Source organism: Salvelinus namaycush, chromosome 7, assembly GCF_016432855.1.
Source record: "Salvelinus namaycush isolate Seneca chromosome 7, SaNama_1.0, whole genome shotgun sequence".
Lineage (NCBI taxonomy): Eukaryota > Metazoa > Chordata > Actinopteri > Salmoniformes > Salmonidae > Salvelinus > Salvelinus namaycush.
This window is the reverse complement of record NC_052313.1, coordinates 1,875,571-1,903,217: the sequence shown is the minus strand read 5'-3', so window position 1 is coordinate 1,903,217 and position 27,647 is coordinate 1,875,571. Positions and strand designations below refer to the sequence as shown.

The window sequence follows — 27,647 nt, the reverse complement described above, 5'->3', positions numbered from 1 at the left end:
ACAGCTATCCGGGTGGATGAACGTTGAACGGGTAGCTAGCTGTTGACAACAGCTATCCGGGTGGATGAACGTTGAACGGGTAGCTAGCTGTTGACAACAGCTATCCGGGTGGATGAACGTTGAACGGGTAGCTAGCTGTTGACAACAGCTATCCGGGTGGATGAACGTTGAACGGGTAGCTAGCTGTTGACAACAGCTATCCGGGTGGATGAACGTTGAACGGGTAGCTAGCTGTTGACAACAGCTATCCGGGTGGATGAACGTTGAACGGGTAGCTAGCTGTTGACAACAGCTATCCGGGTGGATGAACGTTGAACGGGTAGCTAGCTGTTGACAACAGCTATCCGGGTGGATGAACGTTGAACGGGTAGCTAGCTGTTGACAACAGCTATCCGGGTGGATGAACGTTGAACGGGTAGCTAGCTGTTGACAACAGCTATCCGGGTGGATGAACGTTGAACGGGTAGCTAGCTGTTGACAACAGCTATCCGGGTGGATGAACGTTGAACGGGTAGCTAGCTGTTGACAACAGCTATCCGGGTGGATGAACGTTGAACGGGTAGCTAGCTGTTGACAACAGCTATCCGGGTGGATGAACGTTGAACGGGTAGCTAGCTGTTGACAACAGCTATCCGGGTGGATGAACGTTGAACGGGTAGCTAGCTGTTGACAACAGCTATCCGGGTGGATGAACGTTGAACGGGTAGCTAGCTGTTGACAACAGCTATCCGGGTGGATGAACGTTGAACGGGTAGCTAGCTGTTGACAACAGCTATCCGGGTGGATGAACGTTGAACGGGTAGCTAGCTGTTGACAACAGATATCCGGGTGGATGAACGTTGAACGGGTAGCTAGCTGTTGACAACAGCTATCCGGGTGGATGAACGTTGAACGGGTAGCTAGCTGTTGACAACAGATATCCGGGTGGATGAACGTTGAACGGGTAGCTAGCTGTTGACAACAGCTATCCGGGTGGATGAACGTTGAACGGGTAGCTAGCTGTTGACAACAGATATCCGGGTGGATGAACGTTGAACGGGTAGCTAGCTGTTGACAACAGCTATCCGGGTGGATGAACGTTGAACGGGTAGCTAGCTGTTGACAACAGCTATCCGGGTGGATGAACGTTGAACGGGTAGCTAGCTGTTGACAACAGCTATCCGGGTGGATGAACGTTGAACGGGTAGCTAGCTGTTGACAACAGCTATCCGGGTGGATGAACGTTGAACGGGTAGCTAGCTGTTGACAACAGCTATCCGGGTGGATGAACGTTGAACGGGTAGCTAGCTGTTGACAACAGCTATCCGGGTGGATGAACGTTGAACGGGTAGCTAGCTGTTGACAACAGCTATCCGGGTGGATGAACGTTGAACGGGTAGCTAGCTGTTGACAACAGCTATCCGGGTGGATGAACGTTGAACGGGTAGCTAGCTGTTGACAACAGCTATCCGGGTGGATGAACGTTGAACGGGTAGCTAGCTGTTGACAACAGCTATCCGGGTGGATGAACGTTGAACGGGTAGCTAGCTGTTGACAACAGCTATCCGGGTGGATGAACGTTGAACGGGTAGCTAGCTGTTGACAACAGCTATCCGGGTGGATGAACGTTGAACGGGTAGCTAGCTGTTGACAACAGCTATCCGGGTGGATGAACGTTGAACGGGTAGCTAGCTGTTGACAACAGCTATCCGGGTGGATGAATGTTGAACGGGTAGCTAGCTGTTGACAACAGCTATCCGGGTGGATGAATGTTGAACGGGTAGCTAGCTGTTGACAACAGCTATCCGGGTGGATGAATGTTGAACGGGTAGCTAGCTGTTGACAACAGCTATCCGGGTGGATGAATGTTGAACGGGTAGCTAGCTGTTGACAACAGCTATCCGGGTGGATGAATGTTGAACGGGTAGCTAGCTGTTGACAACAGCTATCCGGGTGGATGAATGTTGAACGGGTAGCTAGCTGTTGACAACAGCTATCCGGGTGGATGAATGTTGAACGGGTAGCTAGCTGTTGACAACAGCTATCCGGGTGGATGAATGTTGAACGGGTAGCTAGCTGTTGACAACAGCTATCCGGGTGGATGAATGTTGAACGGGTAGCTAGCTGTTGACAACAGCTATCCGGGTGGATGAATGTTGAACGGGTAGCTAGCTGTTGACAACAGCTATCCGGGTGGATGAATGTTGAACGGGTAGCTAGCTGTTGACAACAGCTATCCGGGTGGATGAATGTTGAACGGGTAGCTAGCTGTTGACAACAGCTATCCGGGTGGATGAATGTTGAACGGGTAGCTAGCTGTTGACAACAGCTATCCGGGTGGATGAATGTTGAACGGGTAGCTAGCTGTTGACAACAGCTATCCGGGTGGATGAATGTTGAACGGGTAGCTAGCTGTTGACAACAGCTATCCGGGTGGATGAATGTTGAACGGGTAGCTAGCTGTTGACAACAGCTATCCGGGTGGATGAATGTTGAACGGGTAGCTAGCTGTTGACAACAGCTATCCGGGTGGATGAATGTTGAACGGGTAGCTAGCTGTTGACAACAGCTATCCGGGTGGATGAATGTTGAACGGGTAGCTAGCTGTTGACAACAGCTATCCGGGTGGATGAATGTTGAACGGGTAGCTAGCTGTTGACAACAGCTATCCGGGTGGATGAATGTTGAACGGGTAGCTAGCTGTTGACAACAGCTATCCGGGTGGATGAATGTTGAACGGGTAGCTAGCTGTTGACAACAGCTATCCGGGTGGATGAATGTTGAACGGGTAGCTAGCTGTTGACAACAGCTATCCGGGTGGATGAATGTTGAACGGGTAGCTAGCTGTTGACAACAGCTATCCGGGTGGATGAATGTTGAACGGGTAGCTAGCTGTTGACAACAGCTATCCGGGTGGATGAATGTTGAACGGGTAGCTAGCTGTTGACAACAGCTATCCGGGTGGATGAATGTTGAACGGGTAGCTAGCTGTTGACAACAGCTATCCGGGTGGATGAATGTTGAACGGGTAGCTAGCTGTTGACAACAGCTATCCGGGTGGATGAATGTTGAACGGGTAGCTAGCTGTTGACAACAGCTATCCGGGTGGATGAATGTTGAACGGGTAGCTAGCTGTTGACAACAGCTATCCGGGTGGATGAATGTTGAACGGGTAGCTAGCTGTTGACAACAGCTATCCGGGTGGATGAATGTTGAACGGGTAGCTAGCTGTTGACAACAGCTATCCGGGTGGATGAATGTTGAACGGGTAGCTAGCTGTTGACAACAGCTATCCGGGTGGATGAATGTTGAACGGGTAGCTAGCTGTTGACAACAGCTATCCGGGTGGATGAATGTTGAACGGGTAGCTAGCTGTTGACAACAGCTATCCGGGTGGATGAATGTTGAACGGGTAGCTAGCTGTTGACAACAGCTATCCGGGTGGATGAATGTTGAACGGGTAGCTAGCTGTTGACAACAGCTATCCGGGTGGATGAATGTTGAACGGGTAGCTAGCTGTTGACAACAGCTATCCGGGTGGATGAATGTTGAACGGGTAGCTAGCTGTTGACAACAGCTATCCGGGTGGATGAATGTTGAACGGGTAGCTAGCTGTTGACAACAGCTATCCGGGTGGATGAATGTTGAACGGGTAGCTAGCTGTTGACAACAGCTATCCGGGTGGATGAATGTTGAACGGGTAGCTAGCTGTTGACAACAGCTATCCGGGTGGATGAATGTTGAACGGGTAGCTAGCTGTTGACAACAGCTATCCGGGTGGATGAATGTTGAACGGGTAGCTAGCTGTTGACAACAGCTATCCGGGTGGATGAATGTTGAACGGGTAGCTAGCTGTTGACAACAGCTATCCGGGTGGATGAATGTTGAACGGGTAGCTAGCTGTTGACAACAGCTATCCGGGTGGATGAATGTTGAACGGGTAGCTAGCTGTTGACAACAGCTATCCGGGTGGATGAATGTTGAACGGGTAGCTAGCTGTTGACAACAGCTATCCGGGTGGATGAATGTTGAACGGGTAGCTAGCTGTTGACAACAGCTATCCGGGTGGATGAATGTTGAACGGGTAGCTAGCTGTTGACAACAGCTATCCGGGTGGATGAATGTTGAACGGGTAGCTAGCTGTTGACAACAGCTATCCGGGTGGATGAATGTTGAACGGGTAGCTAGCTGTTGACAACAGCTATCCGGGTGGATGAATGTTGAACGGGTAGCTAGCTGTTGACAACAGCTATCCGGGTGGATGAATGTTGAACGGGTAGCTAGCTGTTGACAACAGCTATCCGGGTGGATGAATGTTGAACGGGTAGCTAGCTGTTGACAACAGCTATCCGGGTGGATGAATGTTGAACGGGTAGCTAGCTGTTGACAACAGCTATCCGGGTGGATGAATGTTGAACGGGTAGCTAGCTGTTGACAACAGCTATCCGGGTGGATGAATGTTGAACGGGTAGCTAGCTGTTGACAACAGCTATCCGGGTGGATGAATGTTGAACGGGTAGCTAGCTGTTGACAACAGCTATCCGGGTGGATGAATGTTGAACGGGTAGCTAGCTGTTGACAACAGCTATCCGGGTGGATGAATGTTGAACGGGTAGCTAGCTGTTGACAACAGCTATCCGGGTGGATGAATGTTGAACGGGTAGCTAGCTGTTGACAACAGCTATCCGGGTGGATGAATGTTGAACGGGTAGCTAGCTGTTGACAACAGCTATCCGGGTGGATGAATGTTGAACGGGTAGCTAGCTGTTGACAACAGCTATCCGGGTGGATGAATGTTGAACGGGTAGCTAGCTGTTGACAACAGCTATCCGGGTGGATGAATGTTGAACGGGTAGCTAGCTGTTGACAACAGCTATCCGGGTGGATGAATGTTGAACGGGTAGCTAGCTGTTGACAACAGCTATCCGGGTGGATGAATGTTGAACGGGTAGCTAGCTGTTGACAACAGCTATCCGGGTGGATGAATGTTGAACGGGTAGCTAGCTGTTGACAACAGCTATCCGGGTGGATGAATGTTGAACGGGTAGCTAGCTGTTGACAACAGCTATCCGGGTGGATGAATGTTGAACGGGTAGCTAGCTGTTGACAACAGCTATCCGGGTGGATGAATGTTGAACGGGTAGCTAGCTGTTGACAACAGCTATCCGGGTGGATGAATGTTGAACGGGTAGCTAGCTGTTGACAACAGCTATCCGGGTGGATGAATGTTGAACGGGTAGCTAGCTGTTGACAACAGCTATCCGGGTGGATGAATGTTGAACGGGTAGCTAGCTGTTGACAACAGCTATCCGGGTGGATGAATGTTGAACGGGTAGCTAGCTGTTGACAACAGCTATCCGGGTGGATGAATGTTGAACGGGTAGCTAGCTGTTGACAACAGCTATCCGGGTGGATGAATGTTGAACGGGTAGCTAGCTGTTGACAACAGCTATCCGGGTGGATGAATGTTGAACGGGTAGCTAGCTGTTGACAACAGCTATCCGGGTGGATGAATGTTGAACGGGTAGCTAGCTGTTGACAACAGCTATCCGGGTGGATGAATGTTGAACGGGTAGCTAGCTGTTGACAACAGCTATCCGGGTGGATGAATGTTGAACGGGTAGCTAGCTGTTGACAACAGCTATCCGGGTGGATGAATGTTGAACGGGTAGCTAGCTGTTGACAACAGCTATCCGGGTGGATGAATGTTGAACGGGTAGCTAGCTGTTGACAACAGCTATCCGGGTGGATGAATGTTGAACGGGTAGCTAGCTGTTGACAACAGCTATCCGGGTGGATGAATGTTGAACGGGTAGCTAGCTGTTGACAACAGCTATCCGGGTGGATGAATGTTGAACGGGTAGCTAGCTGTTGACAACAGCTATCCGGGTGGATGAATGTTGAACGGGTAGCTAGCTGTTGACAACAGCTATCCGGGTGGATGAATGTTGAACGGGTAGCTAGCTGTTGACAACAGCTATCCGGGTGGATGAATGTTGAACGGGTAGCTAGCTGTTGACAACAGCTATCCGGGTGGATGAATGTTGAACGGGTAGCTAGCTGTTGACAACAGCTATCCGGGTGGATGAATGTTGAACGGGTAGCTAGCTGTTGACAACAGCTATCCGGGTGGATGAATGTTGAACGGGTAGCTAGCTGTTGACAACAGCTATCCGGGTGGATGAATGTTGAACGGGTAGCTAGCTGTTGACAACAGCTATCCGGGTGGATGAATGTTGAACGGGTAGCTAGCTGTTGACAACAGCTATCCGGGTGGATGAATGTTGAACGGGTAGCTAGCTGTTGACAACAGCTATCCGGGTGGATGAATGTTGAACGGGTAGCTAGCTGTTGACAACAGCTATCCGGGTGGATGAATGTTGAACGGGTAGCTAGCTGTTGACAACAGCTATCCGGGTGGATGAATGTTGAACGGGTAGCTAGCTGTTGACAACAGCTATCCGGGTGGATGAATGTTGAACGGGTAGCTAGCTGTTGACAACAGCTATCCGGGTGGATGAATGTTGAACGGGTAGCTAGCTGTTGACAACAGCTATCCGGGTGGATGAATGTTGAACGGGTAGCTAGCTGTTGACAACAGCTATCCGGGTGGATGAATGTTGAACGGGTAGCTAGCTGTTGACAACAGCTATCCGGGTGGATGAATGTTGAACGGGTAGCTAGCTGTTGACAACAGCTATCCGGGTGGATGAATGTTGAACGGGTAGCTAGCTGTTGACAACAGCTATCCGGGTGGATGAATGTTGAACGGGTAGCTAGCTGTTGACAACAGCTATCCGGGTGGATGAATGTTGAACGGGTAGCTAGCTGTTGACAACAGCTATCCGGGTGGATGAATGTTGAACGGGTAGCTAGCTGTTGACAACAGCTATCCGGGTGGATGAATGTTGAACGGGTAGCTAGCTGTTGACAACAGCTATCCGGGTGGATGAATGTTGAACGGGTAGCTAGCTGTTGACAACAGCTATCCGGGTGGATGAATGTTGAACGGGTAGCTAGCTGTTGACAACAGCTATCCGGGTGGATGAATGTTGAACGGGTAGCTAGCTGTTGACAACAGATATCCAGGTGTTCTGTAACACGTAGTAAGACTCTCTGTCTAATATTTCTGACATCGTCATGGCAGCGTTCCAGAAAGGTTTTGGGAATTACAATATTCTCTCTTCCCATTTCTGTCAGGCTTTTGTTATTTGGTTTCAATGTAAAGTTGTACAGTACGAGAGAGAACACATCTCTTTTCTTTTTGGTTCTTCCTCCTTCACGATGCCAAAGCTTTATGGGAAAGTGTCTCTTTCGTGGGTCCTTTGAGAAAAGCCCTAAATGCTGTTTGAGTGATTTGTGGTCAAAATCACCCCTTGTGAAATACCACCTTAAAATTTTCCCCCGATGGACTGTTCACTGGTGGTCGTTTTACAAATTCAGTTAAAAAAAGGATGTTATGGCCGCTGAGAGTGGATCTGTATTTAAAGCCACTGTAATTGAACCTGCTTAGTCAGACAAACCCTTTTGAAGATTTAGTTGCAGTTACTCCACATTTGAACCACAAACGAACCAGAACATGAGAAATGGTCCCATTCTTTTCCAGCCTGTAAATGTTGTACTATTGTGTGATTTTTACAAACTTATTTTGAAGTATAACCTACTCTACATTCAACTTCATGACTAATAAGCTGATTGAAATGTCTTCCATTAGCTTAATTGTTGTTGTTTTGTATAAACCAGGGCCTTGGCCTTGTTATCACGTATAACGGCTTTGCAAGATTCACTTGTCAGTAGGGGGATTGAAGTGTGGGCCGATGACTCAATAATACACGCCTTCTGGGAGTACTTTAAAGTCCCAAAGTTATGGGCACAGTTAGAAAGCTGACTGTCAGATATAAGTTTACTTTTAATCTGTCTATCTGCATATTTTATAAGTATAAGTATAATAAAATGTTTGAAAAATAGAAGTGTGGGCAGAGTATTTATTTACATGGATGGAAATATATTAAACAGAGGAAGCGGGGTCACATCTGCCTGTAGAAGAAGCAGCAGTGGGCTGACACCCCTATTTTTGTTGGTTATGTTGTCGTAGTGTCTAGGGGGGCATATTTGAGAGGGAATACAGTCATGGGTTATGGGGGAAGGAATGCTGTCACCTCCAGGTAGGTGTTTGTCCCCCTGTGTGCTGAAGGTGTCAGGTTCTTGTCCAGTTCTGGCATTTAGGTCACAACAGACAAGTACATGTCCCTGAGGCTGGAAATTGCTGATCTCCCCCTCTAGCATGGAGAAGCTGTCATCGTTAAAGTATGGGGATTCTATTGGGGGGAGATAGGTAGCACACATGAGGAAATTTTTCTCTGTTGAGATAATTTCCTTATTAATTTCTAGCCAGATGTAAAATGTTCCTGTTTTGATTAATTTAATGGAGTGGGTTAGGTCTGCTCTATACCAAATGAGCATACCACCTGAGTCTCTTCCCTGTTTCACACCTGGTAGTTTGGTGGATGGGACTACTAGCTCTCTGTAACCGAGAGGGCAACCAGTGGGTCCATCTCCTCTATACCACCCACCTGGTAGTTTGGTGGATGGGACTACCAGCTCTCTGTAACCTAGAGGGCAACCAGTGGGTCCGTCTCCTCTATACCACCCACCTGGTAGTTTGGTGGATGGGACTACCAGCTCTCTGTAACCTAGAGGGCAACCAGTGGGTCCATCTCCTCTATACCACCCACCTGGTAGTTTGGTGGATGGGACTACCAGCTCTCTGTAACCGAGAGGGCAACCAGTGGGTCCATCTCCTCTATACCACCCACCTGGTAGTTTGGTGGATGGGACTACCAGCTCTCTGTAACCTAGAGGGCAACCAGTGGGTCCATCTCCTCTATACCACCCACCTGGTAGTTTGGTGGATGGGACTACCAGCTCTCTGTAACCGAGAGGGCAACCAGTGGGTCCATCTCCTCTATACCACCCACCTGGTAGTTTGGTGGATGGGACTACTAGCTCTCTGTAACCTAGAGGGCAACCAGTGGGTCCATCTCCTCTATACCACCCACCTGGTAGTTTGGTGGATGGGACTACTAGCTCTCTGTAACCGAGAGGGCAACCAGTGGGTCCATCTCCTCTATACCACCCACCTGGTAGTTTGGTGGATGGGACTACTAGCTCTCTGTAACCTAGAGGGCAACCAGTGGGTCCGTCTCCTTTATACCACCCACCTGGTAGTTTGGTGGATGGGACTACTAGCTCTCTGTAACCGAGAGGGCAACCAGTGGGTCCGTCTCCTTTGTACCGTGTTTCTTGTAGAATGACAATGTCTGTATTTCCGATTTCTTTGAAGTCCAGGTCCCTGCTCTTTAGGCCAAAGACAGATGACCTCAGACCTTGTATATTCCAGGATGAGATAGTAAAAGCTTCGTGTTCCATAGTGTCTCGTTGTTTTTGTGTGGTTTAGGCCTGAACCATTACAGTAGGTGTGAGCAGAACATGTTGAGTGTCTGATACACACAGTATGTCTTAGGTTGCAGGATGGGATTGATTGCACCTGTGGGGAAAGAAGGATTGTTTTTTGTTAGTTAAAAAAAAAAAACTATTGATAAGCTTTTGTCAGCCTAAATGGATAATTCAGTCAGATAAATGCTGCCTACTCCTGACGTTGAACCTCTGTAATTAGTTTGTTTGATTGATGGATCGTACTCGAGCCTCGACACATGAAAACACTAACTAGATTTACTCTGCCACCACAGTAGACACATTGGGGTCGGGGCACAAACATGATTTGTTTCTTCCTGACCAAGTGAGCCCATGTCTCCTGTAGTCAACAGAGGGAGCAGGATGGTTGGAGAGGACAGCAGGATATCAATCTACCTGGACAAACATCTAGTCACCTGTTGACTGTTACCCATCACAGTACTCCAGTTGAAGAGTGTGGGAACGGATGCAGATCATACCATATTCCGATCATCCCTTTTTGAAACCGGACATATTCAGATCATCCCTTTTGAAACCGGACATATTCAGAGCATCCTTTTTGAAACCGGACATATTCAGATCATCCCTTTTGAAACCGGACATATTCAGATCATCCCTTTTTGAAACCGGACATATTCAGATCATCCCTTTTTGAAACCGGACATATTCAGATCATCCCTTTTTGAAACCGGACATATTCAGATCATCCCTTTTTGAAACCGGACATATTCAGATCATCCCTTTTTGAAACCGGACGTATTCAGATCATCCCTTTTTGAAACCGGACGTATTCAGATCATCCCTTTTTGAAACCGGACGTATTCAGATCATCCCTTTTTGAAACCGGACATATTCAGATCATCCCTTTTTGAAACCGGACATATTCAGATCATCCCTTTTTGAAACCGGACATATTCAGATCATCCCTTTTTGAAACCGGACATATTCAGATCATCCCTTTTTGAAACCGGACATATTCAGATCATCCCTTTTTGAAACCGGACATATTCAGATCATCCCTTTTTGAAACCGGACATATTCAGATCATCCCTTTTTGAAACCGGACGTATTCAGATCATCCCTTTTTGAAACCGGACGTATTCAGATCATCCCTTTTTGAAACCGGACGTATTCAGATCATCCCTTTTTGAAACCGGACATATTCAGATCATCCCTTTTTGAAACCGGACATATTCAGATCATCCCTTTTTGAAACCGGACATATTCAGATCATCCTTTTTGAAACCGGACATATTTTAGGTATTTGCAACACAGTTCTTTGTTTCTCCTGTTTTTAAAGCTGGAATCTGTACTGATGAAACTACCACATTCGTTTGTGAAGTTACATTAACAACAAAGTAACAAACAGTTTCTGCTTCCTTTTATGCAGATCTCAGCTTTAACAATCATTTAATATCTTCATAACTATTATGTATGGACAAGGACGGTATAACATCTATTTATACAATCATACATTTACTACCGAAAACAAAGGATGGTCAATTTGACTCTTAGATTACGTTCAACAAAACCCTCCCTTCAACCCACATATAACTTCCTGTATGCCTCCCATCTTGGATTAATGCCCCGCTCGTTGGCTATCGGAAACTCACAATCTCAGAGTTAAAATGAATGTAAGTTATTTGCGTAGAGCTTCTGATTTCATTTCCAAGTGAGAAACTAAGGATCATCTTTCTACAATTTACCATGTTGGACAATTTCCAGTTCTGACTAGAACCTGATCGCGGCATAAGGATTTGAAACCAAGATGGCAAATGTAATGAAGAGACCCCTCCAATCTGCCACTCCCAGCCGAACGCTGGATCAAAGTACCAGGACCAGGCAGAATTAATCTGACACCCTGCACTATGTGCCAACATGCATGACGGGAGCCAGGAAGGGCTAATCTTTGCCTTAACTCTAAATACACGCGAGCAAATGGAGTCTGCTAGCCAAACAGTAGCTAGTGGTTGGATAATTCAGTGGGATGTTATGTGTCCGATATGGTTGTAACGTATACTCCTGAAGTCAGGAAGCAGGTGCAGAAGGTGAGTTTAATAATAATCATGAAGGGTGGTGATGGTCCAGGTTTGCATAACGATGGGTAGCAGGTGTGCGCAATGACGGTTGCCAGGTGTGCGAAATGTGTGTTGCCAGGACGGGTGGCTAATAGACCGGGAACGTTGAGTGCCGGAGTGGGGGAGCAGGGGACAATAGTAAGGAAGTGATGTTAGTATGTTACTGCGTACAGTACATTGTGTCTCTTAACTTGGTGCTCAAGTGTAGTTATGATGTCCAGAATAATTAGCCTTGTTTACATGTAGTGAGAGAGGAGGCACGCTGTGAAGAACTCATAACTGGTTATCGTCAGGCAGACCTGAAGACTGGAGAGACTGGTGGGAGAACTGGGAGATGTCATACGAAACCACTCAGTGTTGCTGTTACGTGAAAGAAGGGGGATCCTTGTTTGAAGTCGACGTAAACACAACGTGAACATACTGAGTGTGGAGGGTGGCTGGGACAAACCGTACAGCGTCTGACCAAGATCTCTCCTTCCCGGGGGACCCAAATGAGAACTTGGTTTGGTGTAGAAAAGGAGGGAGGGGGGAGGAGGGGATGGAGTGGGTACCCGAGTGGGGATAGAGTGAGGAAACTGCCAAAGCTTCGGCCCCAACAACAAACCCATCTCATGTCTGAATATCTTCTTCTGGAGGGAACAATACCTCCCAGGAGCCAATAGCAGGTGTTCTCGCAGGAGCCAATAGCAGGTGTTCTCCCAGGAGCCAATAGCAGGTGTTCTCCCAGGAGCCAATAGCAGGCGTTCTCCCAGGAGCCAATAGCAGGTGTTCTCCCAGGAGCCAATAGCAGGTGTTCTCGCAGGAGCCAATAGCAGGTGTTCTCCCAGGAGCCAATAGCAGGTGTTCTCCCAGGAGCCAATAGCAGGTGTTCTCCCAGGAGCCAATAGCAGGTGTTCTCCCAGGAGCCAATAGCAGGTGTTCTCCCAGGAGCCAATAGCAGGTGTTCTCCCTGGAGCCAATAGCAGGTGTTCTCCCTGGAGCCAATAGCAGGTTTATACTCAATAGCAGGTATATACCCAGCCCTGCCCAGCCTAACCCAGCCCAGCCCTGCTTAGCCTAACCCTGCCCAACCCAGGCTAACCCAACCCTGGCTAACCCAACCCTGCCTAACCCTGCCCAGCCCAACCCAGCCATGCCCTGACCAGCCCAACCTAACCCAGCTCCGCCCAGCCTAACCCAGCCCAGCTTAACCCAGCCCAGCCTAACCCAGCCCAGCCTATCCCTGCCCCCCTCAGCCCAGCCCAGAGAGAGAGAGAAAAAGCCCAAACAGAAAATCCATGGACAACTTTACCAATGATCATGTTGTTCAACACATCTCACTGGTGTGGTCCACCCTCCCATGAACAGCAACAGCAACTCCTCTTCACTGTCAGTAATGAGAGCTAATAGCATTTGAGCGGGTCAAGGAAAAAGTCAACCGTCCAAGCCTCCCATCCAAACGCCATTTGTTCAGGATTAGGATGCTAGCGAAGCTGAACAAAGTCGTCTTATCCTCGATGCTAGGTTAAAGTTTGCCTCCATTCTCCCTACTGAAAGGTGTGCTGAAGAGCCTGTCCAGTTAGCCCATTCTGGAAAGCCTCCAGCTCCCTGGGCTGGTGGAGCTACCTAGGCAATGCTAAACAGGGCAGCAGCGCTGAGCGGGCCGCTAGTCTCGGTCTCAGCTATCTGGCTAATACCAGCCTATCTTGGTTATCAGCAAGGTTTCAGAGTGGCTCACAAACAGGAGTAGAGGAAGGGGAGTAGGAGAGGAAGGGGAGTAGGAGAGGAGGGGGAGTAAAGTAGGAGTGGACTAGAGGGGGAGTGGACTAGAGGGGGAGTGGACTAGAGGGGGAGTGGACTAGAGGGGGAGTGGACTAGAGGGGGAGTAGAGGTAGAGGTAGTAGAGGGGGAGTAGACTAGAGGGGGAGTAGACTAGAGGGGGAGTAGAGGTAGAGGTAGTAGAGGAGGAGTAGACTAGAGGGGGAGTGGACTAGAGGGGGAGTAGAGGTAGAGGTAGTAGAGGGGGAGTAGACTAGAGGGGGAGTAGACTAGAGGGGGAGTAGAGGTAGTAGAGGGGGAGTAGAGGTAGTGGAGGAGTAGAGGTAGTGGAGGAGTAGAGGTAGTGGAGGAGTAGAGGTAGTGGAGGAGTAGAGGTAGTGGAGGAGTAGAGGTAGTGGAGGAGTAGAGGTAGTGGAGGGCGAGTAGAGGTAGTGGAGGGCGAGTAGAGGTAGTGGAGGGCGAGTAGAGGTAGAGGTAGTAGAGGGGGAGTAGACTAGAGGGGGAGTAGAGGTAGAGGAGGGCGAGTAGAGGTAGAGGAGGGTGAGTAGAGGAGGGCGAGTAGAGGTAGTGGAGGGCGAGTAGAGGTAGTGGAGGGCGAGTAGAGGTAGTGGAGGGCGAGTAGAGGTAGAGGAGGGCGAGTAGAGGTAGAGGAGGGCGAGTAGAGGTAGAGGAGGGCGAGTAGAGGTAGAGGAGGGCGAGTAGAGGAGGGCGAGTAGAGGAGGGCGAGTAGAGGTAGAGGAGGGGGAGTAGAGGTAGAGGAGGGCGAGGAGGAGGGCGAGTAGAGGTAGATGAGGGTGAGTAGAGGAGGGCGAGTAGAGGTAGAGGAGGGCGAGTAGAGGTAGAGGAGGGCGAGTAGAGGTAGAGGAGGGCGAGTAGAGGTAGAGGAGGGCGAGTAGAGGTAGAGGAGGGCGAGTAGAGGTAGAGGAGGGCGAGTAGAGGTAGAGGAGGGCGAGTAGAGGTAGAGGAGGGCGAGTAGAGGAGGGCGAGTAGAGGAGGGCGAGTAGAGGAGGGCGAGTAGAGGAGGGCGAGTAGAGGTGGGCGAGTAGAGGTCGAGGAGGGCGAGGAGGAGGGCGAGTAGAGGTAGAGGAGGGTGAGTAGAGGAGGGCGAGTAGAGGTAGAGGAGGGCGAGTAGAGGAGGGCGAGTAGAGGTAGAGGAGGGCGAGTAGAGGTAGAGGAGGGCGAGTAGAGGAGGGCGAGTAGAGGAGGGCGAGTAGAGGTAGATGAGGGTGAGTAGAGGAGGGCGAGTAGAGGTAGAGGAGGGCGAGTAGAGGTAGAGGAGGGCGAGTAGAGGTAGAGGAGGGCGAGTAGAGGTAGAGGAGGGCGAGTAGAGGAGGGCGAGTAGAGGAGGGCGAGTAGAGGAGGGCGAGTAGAGGAGGGCGAGTAGAGGAGGGCGAGTAGAGGAGGGCGAGTAGAGGAGGGCGAGTAGAGGAGGGCGAGTAGAGGTAGAGGAGGGCGAGTAGAGGTAGAGGAGGGCGAGTAGAGGTAGAGGAGGGCGAGTAGAGGTAGAGGAGGGCGAGTAGAGGTAGAGGAGGGCGAGTAGAGGTAGAGGAGGGCGAGTAGAGGAGGGCGAGTAGAGGAGGGCGAGTAGAGGAGGGCGAGTAGAGGTAGAGGAGGGCGAGTAGAGGTAGAGGAGGGCGAGTAGAGGTAGAGGAGGGCGAGTAGAGGTAGAGGAGGGCGAGTAGAGGAGGGCGAGTAGAGGATGGCGAGTAGAGGTAGAGGAGGGCGAGTAGAGGTAGAGGAGGGCGAGTAGAGGTAGAGGAGGGCGAGTAGAGGTAGAGGAGGGCGAGTAGAGGTAGTAGAGGGGGAGTAGACTAGAGGGGGAGTAGACTAGAGGGGGAGTAGAGGTAGTAGAGGGCGAGTAGAGGTAGTGGAGGGCGAGTAGAGGTAGAGGAGGGCGAGTAGAGGAGGGCGAGTAGAGGAGGGCGAGTAGAGGAGGGCGAGTAGAGGTAGAGGAGGGCGAGTAGAGGAGGGGGAGTAGAGGAGGGCGAGTAGAGGTAGAGGAGGGCGAGTAGAGGTAGAGGAGGGCGAGTAGAGGTAGAGGAGGGGGAGTAGAGGTAGAGGAGGGCGAGGAGAGGAGGGCGAGTAGAGGTAGAGGAGGGCGAGTAGAGGTAGAGGAGGGCGAGGAGGAGGGCGAGTAGAGGTAGAGGAGGGGGAGTAGAGGAGGGCGAGTAGAGGTAGAGGAGGGCGAGTAGAGGTAGAGGAGGGGGAGTAGAGGTAGAGGAGGGCGAGGAGAGGAGGGCGAGTAGAGGTAGAGGAGGGCGAGTAGAGGTAGAGGAGGGCGAGTAGAGGAGGGCGAGTAGAGGAGGGCGAGTAGAGGTAGAGGAGGGGGAGTAGAGGTAGAGGAGGGGGAGTAGAGGTAGAGGAGGGCGAGGAGGAGGGCGAGTAGAGGTAGATGAGGGTGAGTAGAGGTAGAGGAGGGCGAGTAGAGGAGGGCGAGTAGAGGAGGGCGAGTAGAGGTAGAGGAGGGCGAGTAGAGGTAGAGGAGGGCGAGTAGAGGAGGGCGAGTAGAGGAGGGCGAGTAGAGGTAGAGGAGGGCGAGTAGAGGTAGAGGAGGGCGAGTAGAGGTAGAGGAGGGCGAGTAGAGGTAGAGGAGGGCGAGTAGAGGTAGAGGAGGGCGAGTAGAGGAGGGCGAGTAGAGGTAGAGGAGGGTGAGTAGAGGAGGGTGAGTAGAGGAGGGCGAGTAGAGGTAGAGGAGGGCGTGTAGAGGAGGGCGTGTAGAGGAGGGCGTGTAGAGGAGGGCGAGTAGAGGAGGGCGAGTAGAGGTAGAGGATGGCGAGTAGAGGAGGGCGAGTAGAGGTAGAGGCAGAGGAGGGCGAGTAGAGGTAGAGGAGGGCGAGTAGAGGTAGAGGAGGGCGAGTAGAGGTAGAGGAGGGCGAGTAGAGGTAGAGGAGGGCGAGTAGAGGTAGAGGAGGGCGAGTAGAGGTAGAGGAGGGGGAGTAGAGGTAGAGGAGGGCGAGTAGAGGAGGGGTTCAGGAGAAAAAGGTTGCCTGTCTTCGCTCAGTGTGACAGACAGGCAAGCTCAGTGTGACAGACAGGCAAGCTCAGTGTGACAGACGGGCAAGTTCAGTGTGACAGACGGGCGAGCTCAGTGTGACAGACAGGCAAGTTCAGTGTACAGTACAGGCAAGTTCAGTTCAGTAGAGGTAGAGGAGGGCGAGTAGAGGTAGAGGAGGGCGAGTAGAGGTAGAGGAGGGCGAGGAGAGGAGGGCGAGTAGAGGTAGAGGAGGGCGAGTAGAGGTAGAGGAGGGCGAGGAGGAGGGCGAGTAGAGGTAGATGAGGGTGAGTAGAGGAGGGGGAGTAGAGGAGGGCGAGTAGAGGTAGAGGAGGGCGAGTAGAGGTAGAGGAGGGGGAGTAGAGGTAGAGGAGGGCGAGGAGAGGAGGGCGAGTAGAGGTAGAGGAGGGCGAGTAGAGGAGGGCGAGTAGAGGAGGGCGAGTAGAGGTAGAGGAGGGGGAATAGAGGTAGAGGAGGGGGAGTAGAGGTAGAGGAGGGCGAGGAGGAGGGCGAGTAGAGGTAGATGAGGGTGAGTAGAGGAGGGCGAGTAGAGGTAGAGGAGGGCGAGTAGAGGTAGAGGAGGGCGAGTAGAGGTAGAGGAGGGCGAGTAGAGGAGGGCGAGTAGAGGTAGAGGAGGGTGAGTAGAGGTAGAGGAGGGTGAGTAGAGGTAGAGGAGGGTGAGTAGAGGAGGGTGAGTAGAGGAGGGCGAGTAGAGGTAGAGGAGGGCGTGTAGAGGAGGGCGAGTAGAGGAGGGCGAGTAGAGGTAGAGGCAGAGGAGGGCGAGTAGAGGCAGAGGAGGGCGAGTAGAGGTAGAGGAGGGCGAGTAGAGGTAGAGGAGGGCGAGTAGAGGTAGAGGAGGGCGAGTAGAGGTAGAGGAGGGGGAGTAGAGGTAGAGGAGGGCGAGTAGAGGAGGGGTTCAGGAGAAAAAGGTTGCCTGTCTTCGCTCAGTGTGACAGACAGGCAAGCTCAGTGTGACAGTCAGGCAAGCTCAGTGTGACAGACAGGCAAGCTCAGTGTGACAGACAGGCAAGCTCAGTGTGACAGACAGGCAAGCTCAGTGTGACAGACAGGCAAGCTCAGTGTGACAGTCAGGCAAGCTCAGTGTGACAGACAGGCAAGCTCAGTGTGACAGACAGGCAAGCTCAGTGTGACAGACAGGCAAGTTCAGTGTGACAGACAGGCAAGCTCAGTGTGACAGACGGGCCAGCTCAGTGTGACAGACGGGCGAGCTCAGTGTGACAGACGGGCGAGCTCAGTGTGACAGACGGGCGAGCTCAGTGTGACAGACAGGCCAGCTCAGTGTGACAGACAGGCCAGCTCAGTGTGACAGACAGGCCAGCTCAGTGTGACAGACAGGCCAGCTCAGTGTGACAGACAGGCAAGTTCGGTGTGACAGAAAGCAGCAGCTCATTGATATAAAAAGGACCAGGGAGAGGGATAGAGGGAGATTTGGGGCATATTTCCCAACATTGTCTTACCTTTATGTAAGGAGTGTTCTTAGGGAATGCAAATGGCATTGTAATTAATTTGTCTGTGTGAAGTTACTATTTGAGTGGAATCACCGCTATAGGAGTCTGTGATATGGAGCCTATGGCGTGGTTGATCCATACATAGGATCACTCAGGCCTTTTGAGTAACAAAACAGCTGTGAATGAAAGAAAGGTCTATTTTAATGCCTAACTCATTAGATAGCTGCCTGGAGAGGCTGGAAATGTTTTTTCGTGTTGAGGTGCCATTTCGAGGGAAATGTTTTTTCGTGTTGAGGTGCCATTTCGAGGGAAATGTTTTTTCGTGTTGAGGTGCCATTTCGAGGGAAATGTTTTTTCGTGTTGAGGTGCCATTTCGATAGTGAATGTGTGAATCCAACAATGTGTTTTATAATGGATCCCCCACTCACTCCCTTGCTTTCACCCTACTTCCTATCAAGAGACACAGCCAGGCTGGAATGCAGTGGTTTCCATGATGCTAATGAAGTTAAAATGTGGCAATGGGGTGCAGGCAAGGCCTCCTCTCTCACTCCTGATCCCTGACCTCAGGCCTCCTCTCTCACTCCTGATCCCTGACCCCAGGCAAGGCCTCCTCTCTCACTCCTGATCCCTGACCCCAGGCAAGGCCTCCTCTCTCACTCCTGATCCCTGACCCCAGGCAAGGCCTCCTCTCTCACTCCTGATCCCTGACCCCAGGCAAGGCCTCCTCTCTCACTCCTGACCCCAGGCAAGGCCTCCTCTCTCACTCCTGACCCCAGGCAAGGCCTCCTCTCTCACTCCTGATCCCTGACCCCAGGCAAGGCCTCCTCTCTCACACCTGATCCCTGGCCTCTTCCTTGGGAATGGCAGACTGATCCCTATAGTTTATTTTCCTAACAGAGAGTTCTATGGAATGTCTCTCTGTTCTCCCATAACCTGGCTAAGCTTGGATGTGGGTTTAAATGGGCAAGTTTGGGACAAAACCCAGGGGAGGGAACCCCAACATCCCTCTCATCCTTCCTTCCTTCCTTCCTTCCTTCCTTCCTTCCTTCCTTCCTTCCTTCCTTCCTTCCTTCCTTCCTTCCTTCCTTCCTTCCTTCCTTCCTTCCTTCCTTCCTTCCTTCCTTCCTTCCTTCCTTCCTTCCCTCCCTCCCCTCTATATCTCTATCTCTCTCTCCTTCCTTCTGTGAGCTGGCGTTGTGATTTATTGTTCCATAAATGCTTCATGTGGCAGGCAGGCGCACAAGGAGACAGGCCCCACTGTTTGCAAATGGCCTCTGAGACAAAAGGGAAGCTTTTCCCACTCAAACAGACTTCTCAGCAAACTGATGAGTTTCCTGCATAATGAAAACAAATGACTTCCCTGCAGATAGCGTGCTATAGCTGTTGTTTTGTTGTTTCTCCTTTTACCAAATCTCATAGTTGTTGTTATGCTCTAAATGTTTGCACAGTGAGTGAAACTAAGCAAATCTTTCTGTTCCAGTAGTCTTGTTTTCATGGTGAAACTCTTCCTCTCATCCATTGTGATCTAAGTCCCTCCGGTCGGTGGCTGCAACAGTTAGAGGTCTATTCCCCCTATACTGGGGAGAAGTGTGTGTAGCCTGAGGTCCCTGGTGGGAACAGGGCTCTACCCCATTGTGCTCCTCTCTAACAGGGAGGCGCAGGGTTTGTGCTCCTCTCTAACAAGGAGGCGCAGGGTTTGTGCTCCTCTCTAACAGGGAGGCGCAGGGTTTGTGCTCCTCTCTAACAGGGAGGCGCAGGGTTTGTGCTCCTCTCTAACAGGGAGGCGCAGGGTTTGTGCTCCTCTCTAACAGGGAGGCGCAGGGTTAAACCGCCAGCCTCTGTATATTGTCCTGTTGAGCCTATGGACTCAATGTAATGTCCTGTTAATTAGCTTAATCTAGGATGCCGTGGACGTAATGTTCAAGCAACATGACGCATTATGGGGCATTATGAGGTTCCCACCATCCCTCTTCTAGAGAAGGAAGAGCCTCTGTCTCGTGGGGCATAAGCAGGGTAACCAGGGACAACCCTGATCCCCTTTACCATGAGCAGGGTAACCAGGGACGACCCTGATCCCCTTTACCATGAGCAGGGTAACCAGGGACAACCCTGATCCCCTTTACCATGAGCAGGGTAACCAGGGACGACCCTGATCCCCTTTACCATGAGCAGGGTAACCAGGGACGACCCTGATCCACTTTACCATGAGCAGGGTAACCAGGGACGACCCTGATCCACTTTACCATGAGCAGGGTAACCAGGGACGACCCTGATCCCCTTTACCATAAGCAGGGTAACCAGGGACGACCCTGATCCCCTTTACCATGAGCAGGGTAACCAGGGACGACCCTGATCCACTTTACCATAAGCAGGGTAACCAGGGACAACCCTGATCCACTTTACCATGAGCAGGGTAACCAGGGACGACCCTGATCCCCTTTACCATAAGCAGGGTAACCAGGGACGACCCTGATCCCCTTTACCATAAGCAGGGTAACCAGGGACGACCCTGATCCCCTTTACCATGAGCAGGGTAACCAGGGACGACCCTGATCCACTTTACCATAAGCAGGGTAACCAGGGACGACCCTGATCCCCTTTACCATGAGCAGGGTAACCAGGGACGACCCTGATCCACTTTACCATAAGCAGGGTAACCAGGGACGACCCTGATCCCCTTTACCATAAGCAGGGTAACCAGGGACGACCCTGATCCCCTTTACCATAAGCAGGGTAACCTGGGACGACCCTGATCCCCTTTACCATAAGCAGGGTAACCAGGGACGACCCTGATCCCCTTTACCATAAGCAGGGTAACCAGGGACGACCCTGATCCACTTTACCATAAGCAGGGTAACCAGGGACGACCCTGATCCACTTTACCATGAGCAGGGTAACCAGGGACGACCCTGATCCACTTTACCATAAGCAGGGTAACCAGGGACGACCCTGATCCACTTTACCATAAGCAGGGTAACCAGGGACGACCCTGATCCACTTTACCATAAGCAGGGTAACCAGGGACGACCCTGATCCCCTTTACCATGAGCAGGGTAACCTGGGACGACCCTGATCCACTTTACCATAAGCAGGGTAACCAGGGACGACCCTGATCCACTTGACCATAAGCAGGGTAACCAGGGACGACCCTGATCCACTTGACCATAAGCAGGGTAACCAGGGACGACCCTGATCCACTTTACCATAAGCAGGGTAACCAGGGACGACCCTGATCCACTTTACCATAAGCAGGGTAACCAGGGACGACCCTGATCCACTTGACCATAAGCAGGGTAACCAGGGACGACCCTGATCCACTTGACCATAAGCAGGGTAACCAGGGACGACCCTGATCCACTTTACCATAAGCAGGGTAACCAGGGACGACCCTGATCCACTTTACCATGAGCAGGGTAACCAGGGACGACCCTGATCCACTTTACCATGAGCAGGGTAACCAGGGACGACCCTGATCCACTTTACCATAAGCAGGGTAACCAGGGACGACCCTGATCCACTTTACCATAAGCAGGGTAACCAGGGACGACCCTGATCCACTTTACCATAAGCAGGGTAACCAGGGACGACCCTGATCCACTTTACCATGAGCAGGGTAACCAGGGACGACCCTGATCCACTTTACCATGAGCAGGGTAACCAGGGACGACCCTGATCCACTTTACCATAAGCAGGGTAACCAGGGACGACCCTGATCCACTTTACCATAAGCAGGGTAACCAGGGACGACCCTGATCCACTTTACCATAAGCAGGGTAACCAGGGACGACCCTGATCCCCTTTACCATGAGCAGGGTAACCTGGGGCCACTGTCAGCACAAATGTGGCTTTGACAGGCCTGTGTGTTGGTGTGTGTGTGGTGTGTTGGTGTGTTGGTGTGGGTGTGTTGGTGTGGGTGTGTTGGTGTGGGTGTGTGTGTGTGTGTGTGTGTGTGTTGGTTGGTGTGTGTGGTGTTGGTGTGTGTGTGTGTGGTGTGGGTGTGTGTGTGTGGTGTGTGTGTGTGTGTGTTGGTGTTGACTCTGACCTTCTCTGTGGCTCTCAGTTTCACTGGGTTCTGGGTAAAAACAGTTATGGGTCCGTCCTACTAGGCTGTCAGACGGTGTTACTATCCTATTCACTGGCCTGCAGCGGTGAATGAAAACCGTTGAGGGAGTTGTACAAGCATCTGGACACTGTTAGATCATTCTGTCCTCCCATTCAGCTGCCTTCTAATGAGCTCATCCTCTAACTATGTGATGTGTACACTATCAAGCTGGTTGAATACTAAAGTAGTCTTGTTCTTATCATCGATAGAGCCAGGCAGCGCTGTAGCATTAGCATAATGGTCTGTTTTATTCTGGATGTGTGTACACACTACTACACATATAGGATATCTAACTGACTAACCACTAATTACAGAAAGACCACACCAGGTCATGTGTATTTATGCATTAGTTATCAGGTAGTCACATTTACGGTCTCCAAGGAGTTTGCTAAGGCCTCTAAAATCACAAATGTGTGTCTACTTAATGGTCTGGTGGCCAAGCACATACCCTTCTATGTAGTCAGAAAGCAACTGTTTCTCAAATTAGTATGATTTATTTAACCCTTATCTTACCAGGTAAGTTGACTGAGAACACGTTCTCATTTACAGCAACGACCTGGGGAATAGTTACAGGGGAGAGGAGGGGGGATAAATGAGCCAATTAGTGTTGATAAATGAGCCAAGCTGGTGTTGATAAGGTAGCCATGATGGTATGTGGGTCAGATTGGGAATTTAGCCAGGACACCAGGGTTAACACCCCTACTCTTATGATAAGTGCCATGGGATCTTTAGTGACCACAGAGAGTCAGGACACCCGTGTAACGACCCATCTGAAAGACGGTACCCTACACAGGGCAAAGTCCCCAATCACTGCCCTGGGGCATTGGGATTTTTTGGGGGACCAGAGGAAAGAGTGCCTCCTACTGGTCCTCCAACACCACTTCCAGCAGCATCTGGTCTCCCATCTAGCAGTGGGATGCAGGGTGTCTCCTTTCTCGCTCGCTCTCTCTCTCTCTGTCTCCTCTATCTCTCCTTTCTCTCCACTCTGTCTCCTCTCCAATCTCTCTCTATTTCTCGCTCTCTCTCCTTTGTGATATTTTTCCTTCCAGAGAATAGAGGTGAATAGACAGTATATACTGTATATAGAGAGAGATTGGAGAGGAGACAGTATTCATACCCCTTGAATTTTTCCACATTTTGTTACAGCCTTATTCTAAAATGGATTAAATAAAACATATCCTCAGTAATCTACACACAATACCCCATAATGACAAAGTGAAAACAGGTTTTTAGACATGTTTGCAAATTTATAAAAACAAAAAAACTCAGGTGCATCCTGTTTCCATTGATCATCCTTGAGATGTTTCTACAACATGATCGGAGTCCACTTGTGGTAGGTTCAATTGATTGGACATGATTTGGAAAGGCACACACCTGTCTATATAAGGTCCTATAGTTGACAGTGCATGTCAGAGCAAAAACCAAGCCATGAGGTTGAAGGAATTGTCCGTAGAGCTCCAAGACAGGATTGTGTCGAGGCACAGATCTGTGGAAGGGTACCAAAACATTTCTGCAGCATTGAAGGTCCAAGAACACAGTGGCCTCCATCATTCTTAAATGGAAGATGTTTGGAACCACCAAGACTCTTCCTAAAGCAGGCCACCCGGCCAGACTGAGAAATCGGGGGAGAAGGGCCTTGGTCAGGGAGGTTACCAAGAACCTGATGGTCACTCTGACAGAGCTCTAGAGTTCCTCCGTGGAGATGGGAGAACCTTCCAGAAGGACAACCATCTCTGCAGCACTCCACCAATCAGGCCTTTATGGTAGAGTGGCCAGACGGAAGCAACTCCTCAGTAAAAGACACATGACAACCTTCTTGGAGTTTGCCAAAAGGCACCTAACTGACTCTCAGACAAACAAGATTCTCTGGTCTGATGAAACCAAGATTGAACTCTTTGGCTTGAATGCCAAGTGTCACGTCTGGAGGAAACCTGGCACTATCCCTACAGTGACGCATGGAGGTCATGCTGTGGGGATGTTTTTCAGCGGCAGGGACTGGGAGACTAGTCAGGATCGAGGGAAAGATGAACGGAGCAAAGTACAGAGATCCTTGTTGAAAACCTGCTCCAGAGAGCTCAGGACCTCAGACTGGGGTGAAGGTTCACCTTCCAACAGGACAACGACCCTAAGCACACAGCCAAGACAATGCAGGAGTGGCTTCGGGACAAGTCTCTGAATGTCCTTGTGTGGACCAGTCAGAGCCCGGACTTGAACCTGATCGAACATCGCTGGACAGACCTGAAAATAGCTGTGCAGCGACACTCCCCATCCAACCTGACAGAGCTCGAGAGGATCTGCAGAGAAGAATGAGAGATGTATTTTTTACGAATTAACAACATTTTCTAAAACTCTGTTTTAGAAGCAGCACTAATTTTTTTATTTAACCTTTATTTAACTAGGCAAGTCAGTTAAGAACAAATTCTTATTTTACAATGGCTGCCTACCCCGGCCAAACCCGGACGATGCTGGGCCAATTGTTTGCCGCCCTATTGGACTCCCAATCACGGCCGGATGTGATACAGCCTGGGGTATTGTGTGTAGATTGATGGGGGAAAAAATAAATTTGATCCATTTTAGAATAAGACTGTAATGTAACAAAATGTGGAAAAAGTCAAGGGGTCTGAATACATTCCCGAATGCACTGTAAGTAGGCTCAGTCATTATTATAATTGTAATTAAACCAAAGTGCCTTAAAAACATGTAACACATAGCCTACCAAGGTGCAGCCTGTATCCAAAACATTGGAGTTAGGTCCAGTCATCAACGGTGATGGCCTTTACCACGTTTGGTCCAGTCATCAAAGGTGATGGCCTTTAGCATGTTTGGTCCAGTCGTCAAAGGTGATGGCCTTTACCACGTTTGGTCCAGTCATTAACGGTGATGGCCTTTACCACGTTTGGTCCAGTCATTAACATGATGGGCTTTACCACGTTTGGTCCAGTCGTCAAAGGTGATGGCCTTTACCACGTTTGGTCCAGTCGTCAACGGTGATGGCCTTTACCACGTTTGGTCCAGTCGTCAACGGTGATGGCCTTTACCACGTTTGGTCCAGTCGTCAACGGTGATGGCCTTTACCACGTTTGGTCCAGTCGTCAACGTGATGGCCTTTACCACGTTTGGTCCAGTCGTCAACGTGATGGCCTTTACCACGTTTGGTCCAGTCGTCAACGGTGATGGCCTTTACCACGTTTGGTCCAGTCGTCAACGGTGATGGCCTTTACCACGTTTGGTTCAGTCATCAACGGTGATGGCCTTTACCACGTTTGGTCCAGTCGTCAACGGTGATGGCCTTTACCACGTTTGGTCCAGTCGTCAACGGTGATGGCCTTTACCACGTTTGGTCCAGTCATTAAAGGTGATGGCCTTTACCACGTTTGGTCCAGTCGTCAACGGTGATGGCCTTTACCACGTTTGGTCCAGTCATCAACGTGATGGTCTTTACCACGTTTGGTCCAGTCATCAACGTGATGGCCTTTACCACGTTTGGTCCAGTCATCAACGTGATGGCCTTTACCACGTTTGGTCCAGTCATCAACGTGATGGCCTTTACCACGTTTGGTCCAGTCATCAACGTGATGGCCTTTACCACGTTTGGTCCAGTCATCAACGGTGATGGCTTTTACCACGTTTGGTTCAGTCGTCAACGTGATGGCCTTTACCACGTTTGGTCCAGTCGTCAACGGTGATGGCCTTTACCACGTTTGGTCCAGTCATCAACGTGATGGCCTTTACCACGTTTGGTCCAGTCATCAACGTGATGGCCTTTACCACGTTTGGTCCAGTCATCAACGTGATGGCCTTTACCACGTTTGGTCCAGTCATTAACGGTGATGGCCTTTACCACGTTTGGTCCAGTCGTCAACGGTGATGGCCTTTACCACGTTTGGTTCAGTCATTAACGGTGATGGCCTTTACCACGTTTGGTCCAGTCGTCAACGTGATGGCCTTTACCACGTTTGGTCCAGTCGTCAACGGTGATGGCCTTTACCACGTTTGGTCCAGTCGTCAACGGTGATGGCCTTTACCACGTTTGGTCCAGTCGTCAACGTGATGGCCTTTACCACGTTTGGTCCAGTCGTCAACGGTGATGGCCTTTACCACGTTTGGTCCAGTCGTCAACGGTGATGGCCTTTACCACGTTTGGTTCAGTCGTCAACATGATGGCCTTTACCACGTTTGGTCCAGTCGTCAACGGTGATGGCCTTTACCACGTTTGGTCCAGTCGTCAACGGTGATGGCTTTTACCACGTTTGGTCCAGTCGTCAAAGGTGATGGCCTTTACCACGTTTGGTCCAGTCGTCAACGGTGATGGCCTTTACCACGTTTGGTCCAGTCGTCAACGGTGATGGCCTTTACCACGTTTGGTCCAGTCGTCAACGGTGATGGCCTTTACCACGTTTGGTCCAGTCGTCAACGGTGATGGCCTTTACCACGTTTGGTCCAGTCGTCAACGGTGATGGCCTTTACCACGTTTGGTCCAGTCGTCAACGGTGATGGCCTTTACCACGTTTGGTCCAGTCGTCAACGGTGATGGCCTTTACCACGTTTGGTCCAGTCGTCAACGGTGATGGCCTTTACCACGTTTGGTCCAGTCGTCAACGGTGATGGCCTTTACCACGTTTGGTCCAGTCGTCAACGGTGATGGCCGTTACCACGTTTGGTCCAGTCGTCAACGGTGATGGCCTTTACCACGTTTGGTCCAGTCGTCAACGGTGATGGCCGTTACCACGTTTGGTCCAGTCGTCAACGGTGATGGCCGTTACCACGTTTGGTCCAGTCGTCAACGGTGATGGCCGTTACCACGTTTGGTCCAGTCGTCAACGGTGATGGCCGTTACCACGTTTGCACCGTTATCTTCATGCACACTGGCTGCTCCTCATTCAGGCCCCAGGCGGCTAAAGTTTCTCTCAACCCCAGAGACATGTTTTCTCCCTGTGATCTTCGGGCAAGTAGCTTATGATGTCCTCAAGTACCGACCTTTCAGTTGAAACTCCTTAACAATACAGTGTACTGTCAAACTACTGTAGGGCTCTGTTGTTCCACTTGACCTTTCAACTCCCTTAATTGCGTTAGACAGTGTTGGGATGTCGACTTGGGAGAAATATCTGCGAGATGAAATCTTGTATCTCTTGTCCAGCTTGTTGATCATCTTCTTGAAGCAGTCTTTTGCTGACTGTGTAAATAGGAACCAGGTCTTTGGCCTCGGTCATTTCTGTGTGTCTGTGGGATGTTTTTTTTACGTAGGGAGTTACAATGCAAACACATCGGCAATCAATGCCTGCTTAACGTAGATGGCTGGTTGTCACTGAGGGTCTTTTTTCACCTTGCGATCGTTGTAAAGTAGGGGATGGTGGTTCTTCAAATGTATTGAATAAATGTGTCGTGTTGCCTCTTGATCGTTGTAAAGTAGGGGATGGTGGTTCTTCAAATGTATTGAATAAATGTGTCGTGTTGCCTCTTGATCGTTGTAAAGTAGGGGATGGTGGTTCTTCAAATGTATTGAATAAATGTGTCGTGTTGCCTCTTGATCGTTGTAAAGTAGGGGATGGTGGTTCTTCAAATGTATTGAATAAATGTGTCGTGTTGCCTCTTGATCGTTGTAAAGTAGGGGATGGTGGTTCTTCAAATGTATTGAATAAATGTGTCGTGTTGCCTCTTGATCATTGTAAAGTAGGGGATGGTGGTTCTTCAAATGTATTGAATAAATGTGTCGTGTTGCCTCTTGATCGTTGTAAAGTAGGGGATGGTGGTTCTTCAAATGTATTGAATAAATGTGTCGTGTTGCCTCTTGATCG

The 27,647-nt window shown here is 50.4% G+C and overlaps 1 protein-coding gene across 2 annotated transcripts in view; it reads left to right on the top strand.

The window, feature by feature from the left end:
• LOC120050903 (rho GTPase-activating protein 29-like) overlaps nucleotides 1-27,647 on the top strand; it is a 107,652-nt gene that overhangs the window by 41,394 nt on the left and 38,611 nt on the right. The gene's annotated exons all lie outside the window — the stretch shown is intronic.